Source organism: Plutella xylostella, chromosome 30, assembly GCF_932276165.1.
Source record: "Plutella xylostella chromosome 30, ilPluXylo3.1, whole genome shotgun sequence".
NCBI lineage: Eukaryota > Metazoa > Arthropoda > Insecta > Lepidoptera > Plutellidae > Plutella > Plutella xylostella.
The window spans coordinates 4,248,910-4,264,794 of NC_064010.1; the positions used below are offsets into that span (position 1 = coordinate 4,248,910).

Sequence of the window (15,885 nt, forward strand, 5' to 3'; positions counted from 1 at the left end):
GCTTTTACATGCAAAACAAAATAAGGGTTATCGTCTAATTGATTTATCATTGAATGCCTAATAATAATATTGATAGATATTAAATGTATTATTCAATTTTCAATTGCAATCTGTATTGTGATTTGTAATGTGATACGAGAAAAATCTTATATTAAATAATAAAAGAAAGGTAGGGTAGTGTAGGGTAGTGTAGGGCGTAGGGTAGTGTAGAGTAGTGTAGTGTAGTGTAGGGTAGGATAGGGTAAGAGGCGGTATGAAGTTCGCCGGGTCAGCTAGTACTCTATAAATATAAAACACTAGCTGTGCCCGCGCCCTTCGCTTCACCTTAAAAAGTTTTCCCGTGGGCATTCCGGGATAAAAAGTAGCCTATGTTCTTTCCCAGGGTCTAGACCGTATGTATACCAAATTTCATTCAAATCCGTTCAGTAGTTTTGGCGTGAAAGAGTAACAGACAGACAGACAGACACAGTTACTTTGGCATTTATAATATTAGTTAGGATTAGGATTAGTTAGGATTTATTGCATAGTAACGCCATCTATGAGTCATTTGTTGAAAGTCATAAAAACGCCATCTCTTAGCTTTTACCTGAACTAGGGTTAAAAATATGTGTTTGTTGATGGTAGTGTTATCGGACATTATCATTCATGTTCAGTAAAGTGCGTACCAAACTTTAATTATGTACGCCTATTGTACATTAGTAAAGTTCTACCCCCTTATTCATAGAGAAGTTACAAAACGTTTTAACTGATAAACTGTTTTGTCCCTCTCTGTCAAAGAACAAATTGTTCTTTGTTGGAGAGGGACAAAACAGTTTATTAGTTAAAACGTTTTGTAACTTCTCTATGAATAAGGGGGTTAGTCTATAATTATGTTTTTTGTATGTCTGATTTATGTAGTGTTCAAAATCTCTTCTATTCTATGTGGAAGGTTCGGTATTTACCTGTTTAGCAGATTGTATCGGGCGTGCTGAATCTTATAATACCGAATTTAGATGATCAAATATATTATTACTAGCTGTTCCCGCGCTCTTCGCTTTGCCTTAATAAGTTTTCCCGTGGGAAAACCGGGATAAAAAGTAGCCTACGTGCTTTCCCATTGTCTAGACCGTATGTATACCAAATTTCATTGTAATCCGTTCAGTAGTTTTGCCGTGAAAGAGTAACAGACAGCTGTTCCCGCGCGCTTCGCTTCGCCTTAAAAAGTTTTCCCGTGGAGATTCCGGGATAAAAAGTAGCCTATGTTCTTTCCCAGGGTCTAGCTAGACCGTATGTATACCAAATTTCATTTAAATCCGTTCAGTAGTTTTGGCGTGAAAGAGTAACAGACAGACAGTCAGGCAGACAGACAGACACAGTTACTTTCGCATTTATAATATCAGTCACGATATAAGATACCAAATAAACAGATTTGACTCGTATTTTTCGCTGTAATTAACAAAGTTTTTACCACACTACTGCATTCGTTTATTGGCCCTAATATGTGTAACAGAAAGAACAACGAATTCCAACCATTCACAGCTCGTTTCTCATTAGCCCCTATTATATTGTTGCTAAGTGCTAAAATACACCGTATCTTATCGCCAGAAGACCGTAGTACGAGCGAACGCTAATGATATTGTACGTTTTTAGCATAATAGTAGACCTTATCATCAGCTGACTCACTGACAGGATGGAAAAATCATGGCGGAGTAAACTTGGTTTACATGGCGCCGAAAAATAGTGAGGTAGGTACAGTTAGTTGGTTGATTCAGAAAAAAGAGAATTTTATGAAATAGTAATGAAAAGTTAGTTTTTGGTCGCAATTTTTTTTTTAGTTGGTCACAGATGATTTGTAATTATAATTTGAAAGTCAACGTTTACATAATACCATAGTCAAATTTGGATATTAAAACTTATTAAATTAATAGCTACCAGGTTTTTATCCAGCTTTTGTATTGAGATACTATTATGGAATGTCATTTATCAAAAAGTGCATAAATACTTTCGACAATCTAAAAATAAACAAACAACACCCTTTCTGCCAAACCAATTAAGTACCTATCTAATTACCATTTCATTTAATGACACACATACCTATGCATTCCACTATCCTTAAACGATTCACAGACAAAACAAAGTGATCAAAACAAAAGCCGCATGTAAATCTAATTTACAACACAAGCCACGGTTTCTAAGACCACGCTACACTAGTCATGACCCGGCTGTTTGGCATACAGCACGCAATGGTATTCGGCCGCACGTAAAAAAAACAAAAGTTAATCTGTGAAAAAGGACGGAAAATTAAAAACAAAGAACCAAACGCGCCAATTTATTTTGACAGTTTTGTGTAGTGTTTTGTTTTTTATTTAGTAATTATTCTAAAAACTGAAAGTGTTAAAGTGTAAATAAAGTTAAATAAACAAAGGAAATGGGATGCAACTTTAGTACAGTGATCATTTTGTAGAGTGCAGTGATTATAATTAACTTTTATGGGTTTTCTAATAGGATTGCCGATTCGCAATCTATTTTTGTCGTTTTGTGAGTAATGTATGTTTTGGCAGCCATACAAAGTGATCGCAAATCTGTTGGGCAAAATTAACATAAAATGGATTGTGTTTTGTTTGCCAGAAAACTTTTGATATAGTAAGTGTATTGTTGTTACAAATTAATAATTATTATTGTCGCTAGTTACATAAGTGGGTGCAGCAATGCACCTCTGCCTACCCCGCAAGGGAGTACATTAGTACAAGGTGTAAGTGTTTGTATTGTTGTTGTATATTGTAGTTACATAATAGGTAGGTAATTTTATAAGTATACACACCACATTGTAGGTACAAAATTTTAAGTTCTATATTTGAAAAAATTGGCTGTGCAGTTTTTTTTCCCCGTTCTTCTTCAAAATATCATCATCATTTATGAGAGCCCTTTTTGTTTCAAATGTAGTGTGTGTAATTTAGTTAGTTGACTTTAGTCAAGAATGTATTCATTACGACGAATAAAAATATTTTCTTTCTTTATATCTACAGGTTGTTGCAAAATTGGTATACTAAGCCGAATCCTACATGTGCAGCATGTTATATCTAAGCCCGAAACTGAAATCAGAATTTGGAAATTCGAGAAAAAAAAAATCCATAGTAAAAGTCACGTGACTAACAAAGTTTCTATGGAAAATGAAATTTTTTTTTCGCGAATTTTCAAATTCTGATTTCAGTTTTGGGCTTAGATATACCATGCTGCACATGTAGGTTTCGGCTTAGTATACCCTTTTTGCAACACCCTGTAGATCGAGTCAGCTTCAGAAGTGGCTTTACACTTTTGTATCTCTGAATTGTCAAACTCACGAACTGCCTTTTACACTCACGGGCAATGAAAAATTAAATTCAAACACAATTTGTTAGTTTGACAAGGTACAAAAGTACTTCTAAAGCAGACCACGTGTGAAACTCGAGATAAAAACTTAATGGTCTCATAAAAATTGTCGCAATCTTGATATGACATAACTGAAACAGTGACGCATGGATGCTAAGATAATGTAGAGATAAGCGGTATGAACTTCGTGATTCAGTATTATACTCGGATTTAAAACCAATTGTGATAAAATATGGTAGTAACTACAAAGCTCTCAAATTTATCGCTGCGTATACGACTGTGCCAAAAAGCGTAGTCACTACTGCGTGTTTTGAAACTATACAAGGCCAGAACGCAGAGGTTGGGACTGCTCGCGTATATTTTCAAATTAAAATGGTGCCATGATTTACTTGAAAGTATACAAGGCCATTACGCACTAATCGCGTATATTTTCAAGTAAGTTGGGCCAAAATTATGGCTTGAAAATATACTGCAGCAGTTACCACTGCGTACTAATCGTGTATATTTTCAAGCGCCAAGCGGCAATGCGAGCACTTGAAACTATACGTGATTAGTTACCAGGTAGCCCTTCTGAATTGTTGCTCTCTCTTTCTTTCATGCGAAATAGTAATAAGTCGATTGCTTTCTAAACATTGCATCATCATTCCGCACTTGGCATTAATTTCGTAACGTGTTTTTTGTTTACACCGTAAGTTAAAAAGTAAATTGATATTAAACTGTAGAACTGTTGTTAATAGTAAAATTATCTCATAAGAAGGTGTACAACAATTCATAAAAGACAATTACGGTGAATTCAAAACTTGATGAAAAATATGTCTATTTAAAAAAAGATTAAAAAAAAAAGATTTAAAGATTTATTTATTTCACCAAAAACATACGTACAAAGTATATTGAGCACTGTTTTCCGAACTAGATATAAATCTGTATTTCAGAAGACAGTTCTCTTCATAATAAACAAACAAAAATAGAACTCAAAATCAAGTAATAATTTAAATAACCAGTGTGTGGGTGTCTGTGGGCGCGTGTGTGTGTATGTGTGCATGTGTGTGTGTGTGTATGTGTGTGTGTGTGTGTGTGTGTGTGTGTGTGTCCTACCTACCTACATACCTACTACACTCACGAGCAATGAATAAGTCCAAGTAGCAAAAAGTCAACATTAAATGACCAAATTTTTTAAAACCATTCAATTTAAAATTTGATCAAAATTTACTATTTAAGTATGTTATAATAATATTTTGATGCGCTGTTAAATGCACTTTAATATTGCCGACGGTGTCATTAAGCTAGTCTAATCCGTTCAGGAGTGTAGTAGGTATTACTCTTAATTCATTTAAATAATAAGATATTAGTAGGTATGCTTTCTTGCAAGTATGATTGCTATAAATATCAATTTATCAATAAAATTAGAGCTTGTTCGTCTTCATTTATTATCATTTTATAGGTATGACAGGCAGAACAAGTCAATTGTAGTCATTTACATTTACCGAAATAGTTAAGTAAATTAGAATCAGCATGCAGGTATAAATTATATGCGACAAGTACGCCAATCAAGCAATGTGCGTAATAGCAATGTACATTTTCAAGTACGATTCAGTAAATCCCAAATTGAAAGTATACGCGATTAGTACGCACAAATCGTGTATATTTTCAAGTTAAATATTTATTTTTTTTACTTGAAACTATACAGTGCTAGTACACTATGGGTGCGTTCTGACCTTGTATAGTTTCAAAACACGCGTCACTACTAGCTATCTAGAAATGTAATACCTACATACAGTGTAAAATCCATGTAACGTCACTCGATTTAAAGAAAAACTCTCTAAAGCGTCGAAATAAATTGGTTTTGTTTGGTTTAGCTTGTTTTCCATACATTGATACACTCTACATAACATTACACACACTCTCAATAACGACAACAATTGAGTAATAATCAGTACTTTTTTAATTAAAACTGTGCAGCTTTGTACTTTTTTTGTCGCTTTATTATCGCAGCCTGCAATAAACACGACTGTGGGCATCCCACATACCGAATTTTCAAAGAAATTCGTTATTTTGTTTACAAATTGGGATTGCTTGCACGTGTAGATTGATCTTGCTTGACCATGACTAATAAGAAGGGATCATGGATTGTCTGTAGGTACGTTATTATATTCTTAGTTGTTCACAAACTTTCAAACTGAAAACATGGCTGGTAAAAGAAAAAGTTTTACTGATACGCGCAATAGAAACGGGAGAGAAGATAAGTGATGTTAGCAAAAGCTTTGGATTAGTCGTTCTACCTTTACACAATATGGAAAAACAAACTCTCCATTTAACGGCAACTCTCTATAACGCCATAAAATGCACAGTCCCTTCAGTGTCGTTATATAGAGTTTACACTGAACTTACATTCGCGACTCTCGAATTCAAAACCAAAGTTGGTTTGTCAGCCTCGCGTTTGGATTAACCGATTTTGATGTGGTTTTTGAAGTTGGACCAGCATGGATATCACTATAGAGCATATTTTGATCTACAGGGTGTTGCAAAAAGGGTATACTAAGCTGAAACCTACATGTGCAGCATGATATATCTAAGCCTGAAACTGAAATCAGAATTTGAAAATTCGCGAAAAAAAAATTCATTTTCCATAGAAACTGTGTTGGTCACTTGACTTTTTTACTATGGAAAATGAAATTTTTTTTTCGCGAATTTCCAAATTCTGATTTCAGTTTTGGGCTTAGACATACCATGCTGCACATGTAGGTTTCGGCTTGGTATACCAATTTTGCAACACCCTGTATAATATATATTGTTGACATCATATCTTTAACTAACGATGATGACAATGAATCATTAGCTGCATCTGTGATGTTTCTCATTATTTTGTTAATAATAATACAGATCTAGTAGGATGCTGGGATAATTAATTAGATATTATTATGCACTGCGTATGCGATGGAGATCTACAGATTGTAGAGTTATCCATCTAATTATTGGGAGATTCATAGCACGTCCGCTAAAGCAGTATACAGGGTATTGCAAAAAGGGTATACTAAGCCGAAACCAGCATGTGCAGCATGTTATATCTAAGCCCGAATCTAAAATCAAAATTTAAAAATTCGCGAAAAAAAAACATTCTACATAGTAAAAAGTCACGTGACCAACTAAGTTTCTACCTAAACCTACCGTACTTATATTTATTTATGTATTTAATTCGTATTGCAAATATATATAAATAAGAGTACAAAGGGTATTTACACGATATAGTTAAATAAAGTTAGTTAGACCATAATATATCTGATCTTGTTCTAGTTTTATATGACCAATGAAAATAATAATTTCGAAATATGAAAATAGCTTTGAACTAATTTGAAATCCCCCAGTTACCTACTTTAGAGCAGATTTACATGAGTTTATGTCGCTATTACACAGGTAGGTCCCAATTTTAGTCATACACTTTCTCTGTGGCTAACTGGCTACGACACAGAATAACGGTTTTTAGTCTGTTGTCCTTATTGTTTGGTGTGTCGGTTTTGCTTTCATTGTTTACCTCACGTAGGTATGTAAAATTGGGGAAATCCGTACTAGCCTGATCTAAGCGTCCACCGTATCGAACGTATCGGCTCTAACGGATTGTCAAAAATGTATGGAGAAATGCCGATGAAGTGGACGCACTTGTGTGAATTTTTATAAGTACAAAGAATATACAGGGTGTTGCAAAATAGGTATACTAAATACTAGTAAAAAGTCACGTGACTAACAAAGTTTCTATGGAAAATGTTTTTTTTTTCGCGAATTTTCAAATTCTGATTTCAGTTTCGGGCTTAGATATACCATGCTGCACATGTAGGTTTCGGCTTAGCCATATACCCTTTTTGCAACACCCTGTATAATATTATAGCCTGATCCAAGCGTCCACCTATCGGTATCGTAGGTATCGGCCCTAACGGATTGTCAAAAATGTATGAAGAAATGCCGATGAAGTGGACGCACTTATGTGAATTTTTATAAGTACAGAATGCGATGCGTCCGTGCCGAAAGCTGGACGCTTATTTTTAAAACAATATCCCGTGCACAGCCGCCGATCCGTTTTAGTTTTCTAACCTTTTTTGTCTGGGTTTAGTGTACCTAGAGTGACTCTTCAGTTCAAGAGCCCCAACAAATAATGGAATAGATAGGTTCAACCTTATCCTGCTAAATTGGATGACACACCCTTACACCCAAGGCAGGGCTAGCCTCAGCTACTAAGGTACCTCAAGTATCGATCTATCCATTAGGTTAATAAAGGTAGTCTTTGCTTGAGTCACGCCTCAAATGTATGGATCGCTATGACGCAAGCGTCTGATGAAAACTGATCTATTTTTAGGCGTGCTCCCCAACGGAATAGCGGGGTTTATGATGTGAAATGAAGCAAAATGTATTTGAATGATGACCAATGATAGTTATTATAAACACACACACTCACGCCTTGTACTTATGTACTCCCTTGCGGGGTAGGCAGAGGTGCATTGCTGCACCCACTTTTCGCCAGTGTTATGTTTAGTCCCAATGTAATAGGGGGCGAGCCTATTGCCATTTTACGGGCACATCCAAGACCCGAGAACAAATATCTGTGTTTAAACAAATATCTGCCCCAGCCGGGAATCGAACCCGGGACCTTCGGCTCAGTAGTCATGGTCACTAACCACTACGCCATTCGCCGTCACCGTTATTATAAAAGTTATTAAATTGTCCATTATGGTCACAAAACGACAAAAATACTTTCCATTTTTCTATCTGAAATAGTGAAAGGATGAAGTATTTTATCATAGAACTAGAATCTAACTATTAAAATCCAGATTACAAAATGGTACTTCCGGTAAGTAAGTACTAAATAATGTTAGCATTGTTGAACTTGACCGCTTGAGACCATTTGTCCGAACGGAAAATACCCATTGGTCCAGTTGTTAACGGCGTCGCACAGTCTGAAAGTCAATGAATCAAATATGCTTGTGTGTGCGGACATTTTTATACAAAAGATAATATTATCAGTGTTTGCTAGTGATGTACAGACAGTATGTTATTCCAATTTTTTTATCGATGACACTGGATCTCTTATGATGGCACTGGACCCCTTAGCATGAATTTTCATCGTGAACGTGACGTGAAATTATTCATGAATTTTGTAGGGAAATTTTAGTTCTGCTACCGACCGCCAGGGGCGCTGTTCATATTTTCATAAAAAAATACTCGATGAATTTTACTTCACGTTCACGATGAAAATTTATGCTACGGGCTCAGGCATATACGATACAAATAAACTCAATTCTGATGACGACTGTTATGGATAGGTGAGTACCTCGGAGGAGAGAAACTGTACAAGAAAAGGGGAAAGTGCAAAAAATTATATGTGATGTTGAAAAAGTGATTGGTAGTGCTTAAGGCTTTGAAGATAGAAGATGGTCTATATTGAGTACTTAACCGAAATATAAATATATACCTACCTAATAATGATAATAATGAAAATGATAGAAACCGACACTCTCGGAAAATACTTTATCTATTTACAAACTGATTATAATACCTACTCATAATCTTAAACTTTCATTAGAACATAAAAACTTAACACGCCATGCATAGTTTTCGGAAGATAAAATAAAAACAATATTGTCTATGATCAATTATAGAACTCGCCGTCACGGCGTTTAACTTCCTCATATCGCGTTTTTTTGCGTTTTATTGTTTTTAAATTGTTCGCGGCCATTTCAATTCGTTTTTAATAGATTGCATTCACGAACAGTAGGGCTGAATATTACAATGCAATAAGATTCTAGAAACTGTATTTTTGTCAGAAGCGTGTACCTTGTGTCCACCAACCCGCACTAGGCCAGCGTGGGGAACTAGGCCTAAACTCTTCCTTCATTGGAAGGAGATCCCGTGCCCCAGCAGTGGGGACGTGATAGGTCGTGATGATGTGTATACTGTGACAAACTCTAGACCTATTTCCCATCACATTTTAGACTAGTTAGCAAATTATTATTATCTACGAGTGATCTACACAACACACAACCCAAAGCTGAAACTTTAATTTTATCATCCACCTACGGGTGACATGAAAAAAAACCTAAATTTAGTAATTACCTATATCTTTCGAAAAAATATATTTGATTAATCTATTTTACACACATGAGTCTTAGGATAAGACCGGTTTCGCTAGGGTGCCATATATTATCTCTTTGGTTAACTGAAGATACTTTAAGGTACAGAGTTACCTATGTATTTTATAGGAATTAATAATGTATAGAAGGATTTTTCATTATTTGTTACTACTGAACCGAAGACGACTGAATGGCGAGACGACCGAATGGCGTAGTGGTTAGTGACCCTGACTACTGAGCCGAAGGTCCCGGGTTCGATTCCCGGCTGGGGCAGATATTTGTTTAAAACACAGATATTTGTTCTCGGGTCTTGGATGTGCCCGTAAAATGGCAATAGGCCCGCCCCCTATTACATTGGGACTAACATAACACTCTGGCGAAAAGTGGGTGCAGCAATGCACCTCTGCCTACCCCGCAAGGGAGTACATTACTACAAGGCGTGAGTGTGTGTTTTTTGTTACTACTGACGTTTTTTAATCGATACCTATCTCAGTTAGTTTAATAGGCAACATGAGTACATCGGGGTGATTCTCCAAAAATGGCTCGAAAAGCATAATTTCTTTGGCGCATTTTTTTTTTCACGTTGTTTGATTATTATACCCCACATATTGTAGAGGCTTTCGACCTCTTTAGTTATCTCTTATTGGCCCTGAAATCTATCGAGCCGATTCAAAGTTACAGCGATTTTAAACAATTTTGGGCCAATGAAATTAGATTGGCACCAATGAAATTAGAAAACACACCAAAGAAATTATAAAAGGTCCCAAAGAAGTTAGTTTTAAGAACAAAGAAATTAGAAATTATTTTAAAGAAATTAGTTTTATACGTAGATTGCAAATAATACACAACAAACAAAAAATCACGCATATCTTTATTTGTTTTTAACATAATTACCTGATCACGTAAGGGTGCAAGGGTTCTAAACATCCGAATGAACCAATTGCCAACCTCACCTGCCCGTGGTGCACTCTGCTAAATAACAGACGAGGCTCTGGCGACCGGATGATGGCGGTATAACCATCCAAAAACAGCTACTCTAAATCCCATAGGCCGGCGATGGGCCGCAGCGTCACCGGTATAAAAAAGTGTAAAGAGGACACGATGACCCTGGAGTCCGGCCACATGTTCTACCATCAGGAGGGCGACCAACTGTCCCAAGGTGGCGTAGGATTCCTCCCTTGGACCCTTGTCAACAACGTAGTGGAGATCAGCAGTGTGTCAAATCGGGTAGCGTACCTAGTACTTAAACTAACCGAGAGGTATTCCTTGAAGGTCGTACAGTTATGCACCAACCTCGGCACACTCTGACAGAAGTCGAAGCAGTATACGAGGATATCTCTAGGGCATCAAGTGTACTGCTAGGACCCAATACACCGTTGTGATGGGGGACTTCAACGCCAAAGTGGGAGTACAAGAATGCGACGAATCGAGGGTAGGAAATCATGGCTTTGGTAGCAAAAACCAGAGAGGGCAAATGCTTGTAGACTTCGTCGAAAGGGAGGGGCTTTCTTTCTGATGAATTCTTTCTTTGAGAATCGGCCCCAGAGAAGTGGACATGGGCAAGCCCCGATGGTAGGACGAAAAACGAAAAAGACTTATTATGACTGACAAGCTGCACATTTTCAGATATGTCCCAGTGATCAATAGTGGGAGTGATCACCGACTTCTCCGAGGCACTCTGAATATCAACTTCAAGCTGGAGAGGAGATGTCTGGTGAAGTCGACCCTTCGTCCCACACTGCACCAAATTGGAGCTGTCAACACCAGCTTCTAGAGAGGACTACAGTTCTTCAGAAGGGTGACCAAACCCTTCTGAAGAACTATAGACCGATCTCGCTTTTAAACCATGTATACAAGCTGTTCTCAAGGGTTATCACGAATGGTCTTGCCCAAAAGTTAGACGATTTTCAGCACCCGGAGCAGGCTGGGTTTCAAAAAGGATTTAGTACAATAGACCACATCCACACAGTAAGGTAGATTATACAGAAGACCGAAGAGTGTAATCAGCCTCTGTATCTAGCCTTTGTGGACTATGAAAAAGCCTTCGACTACATCGAGGCCTAAGCAGTTTTGGGGGATGTGATATCTCCGAAACTGTTCACCAATTCACTGGATGTCTTTAAGACGTTGGACTGGAAAGGACATGGCATATGTATAAATGGCGAGTACATGTCACACCTCCGCTTCGCGGACGACATCGTTATTATGGCAGAATCTCTGCAGGAACTTAGCTGGATGCTAAGTGGCCTAAATGCTGCTTCCCGACGTGTAGGCCTCGGTATGAACTTGGACAAGACGAAAGTCATGTACAATGCTCACATGAAACCGGAGCCGGTCGTCGTTGGTGAGGCAACAATCGAAGTTGTGCATGAATATGTCTACCTCGGGCAGACTATTCGGCTAGGCAGAAGCAACTTGGACAAGGAGGCTGCAAGGTGCATCCAACTGGGTTGGGCTGCATTCGGGATACTTCGTCACATATTCTCCTCGTCCATTCCTCAGAGCACGAAGACAAAAGTCTTCAACCAGTGCGTCCTGCTAGTGATTACGTATGGTGCTGAGACGTGGACACTGACGGTAGGACTGGTCCACCGAATTAAAGTCGCTCAGCGTGCTATGGCTCTCCATAGAAACCCCAAGCATAACTCTCTAGTTATGCTTGGGGTTTCTCTGATGGACCGTATCAGAAATGAGGTTATCCGTCAGAGGACTAAGGTTACCAACATAGCTGTCAAAATATGCAAACAGAAGTGGCAGTGGGCTGGTCATATCTGCCGAAGAACCGATAACCGTTGGGGTAGACGAGTTCTCGAGTGGAGACCACGAACCGGCAACCGCAGCGTGGGACGCCCTCCTGCCCGCTGGACTGACGACCTTAGGCGGGTAGCCGGTAGTAGTTGGATGAGGAAGGCCGAGAACCGAGTGTTGTGGCGCTCCTTGGGAGACGCCTATGTCCAGTGGATGATTATTGGCTGATGATGATGATGAGAGAATTAACCATAATAGACATTGAATGCATAAAGTTAGCGTTATTAATGGTGTTTCATACTCAATACTAATTTCTTTGTATCAAAACTAATTTCGTTGGCGCAGAATGCCAAAGAAATCCAAAGAAATTATTGCCAACGAAATTAGAAATCATCACTTAAAATTTATTTTTACAGAAAGCTGATGTACAATTGGAACCTCTTATTGACACGTACATACTGTTTGAATAGACATACGTGGACAAAAATATGTATGCAACAAAAACAAATCATAGCATGAAAGTAACAATCGAAGAAATTAGGCACTTACCTGACCAAAACCCGTTATGGCGCAAAAAAAAAATTTGTTCGTCATACTCCGTAAACTTACGCTCCTCTGCTCTTGGTCGAAGATAGTGGGGGACTGAAGGGTGAGGGACGCATGGTGATTATGTCCGGTGATCGTTTAAACGCAGAGTAGGAAGACGGTATCGTTACGCCAAAGAAGTTAGTTTTTTTTCTCGGACAAAATTGAATGCATTATATTTTTGAAAACTAAACGTAATAGTGAATAGAAACCTTATTTACAATTACAATAAGTATCTGTTATAATGATAACATATAAATCATAAGCTTATTTTACTTTAAAAAGTGAGTTTTTCTTGACCTAAAAATAAAATCAAGTGAAGGACGCGCCAAAGAACTTATGATATTGAGTTTTAAAAAATCATTGTCGCTTTCTTTATAAATTTATGCATTACATTACTAATGTATAAAAACGGTCACAAGATACATTATTTAAAAAAAAATACATCCTGGTATAAAACTATCAATTTCATGTATTTTATGGCTTGGACATACCTAAATCGCGTCATTTGAGAATCACCCATCGACACGAATTTATCTTTTAACACAATTACGTAGTCTTAATAAACTATATAACTATGTGAGGTTGGATGAGGTAATGCTAGAGTGAACCAATATTATTAAAATTAGATTTCAAAGGTAATAATTATTTTCGACCGACTTTGTAAAAAAATAGGTATATGCTCTCAATTTGTCTGCATGTATTTTTTTGCAGTGCATATTTTAGTTTGAAACATGATAATCTGTGTGCGAATCACGAATATTGTCGACTCAAGTCGGTAGCAATTTATATCACATCTTGATCAGTGGATGTATCGTTAGAAATTAGTTAATTACACAAGAGTATGTAAACAGCAAAAATTAAAAACAGCTTCAGAGCCTGTAGCATAAATTTTCATCGTGAACGTGAAGTAAAATTACTCGATGAATTTTGTAGGAGTATTTTTGGTCTGCTACCGACCGCCAGGGGCGCTATTAATATTTTCATACAAAAATACTCGACGAATTTTACTTCACTTTCACGATGAAAATTTATGCTAAGGCCGCAGGTATAAAATAAAAACCAATTAAAAAATTATGGCGTATGGTATAATGCGTTTTGCTATTTACAAATATACCGACAAAACGTTATCTCGTTCATATCACTACAAGAAAACTAAGCGATTTACATAAATTGTAATTTGTATATAAATTAGACCATTCGTTTCTGTGGCGTTATTCGGAGCTGACATCATAGTTATTATTTGTTTCCGATAAAAAATAACACATTTATCAATGGTCATATTTTTTCTTAATTCTTTTGTGCCAGTGACTTCAAAAGTTTAGTGATTTGTTGAAAATAGTTAAAAATCAATAAAAACTTTGTGACTTGGGTTCTTTGGTATAACACCGATCAAAATGGCGTTCAAAGGTAAATGCTGAACCAATTTCGATCGTAGGAGTCGATTTTAAGAGTGGTTTTTGCCTGCGAGTGTGCTTTTTGACATTTGTAGAAGACATTATAATGACGGTCAGTACGTTCTATAACTTTATCTGTCATTTGATTGGTCCGCTTTGTTAGTAAACAAATGCTATCGAGTGAATATTATGTGAATTTGAAATTATTTAATAGGGGTAGGCAAGTCAGTGATCAAGGCTATACATATACATAGTTACATACTATTAGGTACTTAGCATACTCCCATAGCTATTTCACTAAACTTAATCTAGTAATATAAGTATATCACTAAACTTTTACCGTTTTATAGCTATATTCCTAGTGTGATAGTAATGAATCGCTTTCGTATTACTATGTTACGGTATAGAATTATATCCCTAGGGATATAACTATATTACGGCTTCAACTATCTTACTGCGACATAGATCTACATATTCATAATATAGCGCCTTTTTATGCTGAGTGACGACCGAATGGCGTAGTGGTTAGTGACCCTGACTACTGAGCCGATGGTCCCGGGTTCGATTCCCGGCCGGGGCAGATATTTGTTTAAACACATATATTTGTTCTCGGGTCTTGGATGTGCCCGTAAAATGGCAATAGGCCCGCCCCCTATTACATTGGGACTAACATACACTCTGGCGAAAAGTGGGTGCAGCAATGCACCTCTGCCTACCCCGCAAGGGAGTACATTAGTACAAGGCGTGAGTGCGTGTTTTTTTTTTTTTTTTAATGCTGATTTGGTGTCTTTTTGACGCTCTGGACAGCAAACTGTTGTGTTATTGTTTGTTTTGTATTTTATATTGCCTGTATTTTTTGTTGTTGTGGTCATTGTGTCAAATAAACGTTTATTATTCTGTAGGTTTAAGAAAAATGTGTGGCTTGGTGGCAGATAGATCGATTATAATTTGCGTTTTTTTTGTAAATTTAAGACGCCAGTCGACCTTTTGATTTTATTATAGTTATTTGCAATACCTCCCAATTATTGCGTGCTACTGTTATCTAATATTTGGTATTCATACTTAAAAATAATAATTGTAAGTTTACCAAGCATAATACATAAATACCTACTGCATTTACATAAGTGTTTATTTTTTTTAACTATGCAATTTAGGTATTAATGAAAGGTTTTATAATGTAATGCTTAGGATACACGGCGATACCAAACACACGGCACTTAGTCTACATCTAAATTATATCAAATCCTCAATCTATCTTCTTTTTCTTACTATATCAGTATCCCGCCGGCCTTTCCAAAGCCACCAGAAGGGATAGCACGGGGAACAATTTTATTAAGACGTGACAAAAGTTCTTGGTCTTGATATGAGTGAGAGCAAAACTTTTCTCACATCTTAAATGCGCTCCGTGCTAGCCTTTCTGTTGTATTATTGTCTGTTATTGAACATGAATGTTTACTACATCGTTTTGTACACCTTCCTCATTTATTCTTTAAGTCTCTCCTCCACCCAAAGGTTGCCTGGAAGAGATCGCTTTTAGCGATAAGGCCGCCTATTGCGTTGTATCCACTGTATTATAAATTGTTATTTGTGTCCTGTTAAGTCAATAAAGTAGTATTCTATTCTATTGTCTGTATTTTTCTCAGTGTGTCAAACAAAAGTTTCTTTTTTTTCAAATTGTAATTGTATTTGTT

At 36.9% G+C, this 15,885-nt stretch overlaps 1 protein-coding gene across 2 annotated transcripts in view; it reads left to right on the forward strand.

Moving 5' to 3' along the window:
- LOC105393138 (DENN domain-containing protein 2A) overlaps positions 1–15,885 on the forward strand; it is a 79,403-nt gene that overhangs the window by 54,140 nt on the left and 9,378 nt on the right. The gene's annotated exons all lie outside the window — the stretch shown is intronic.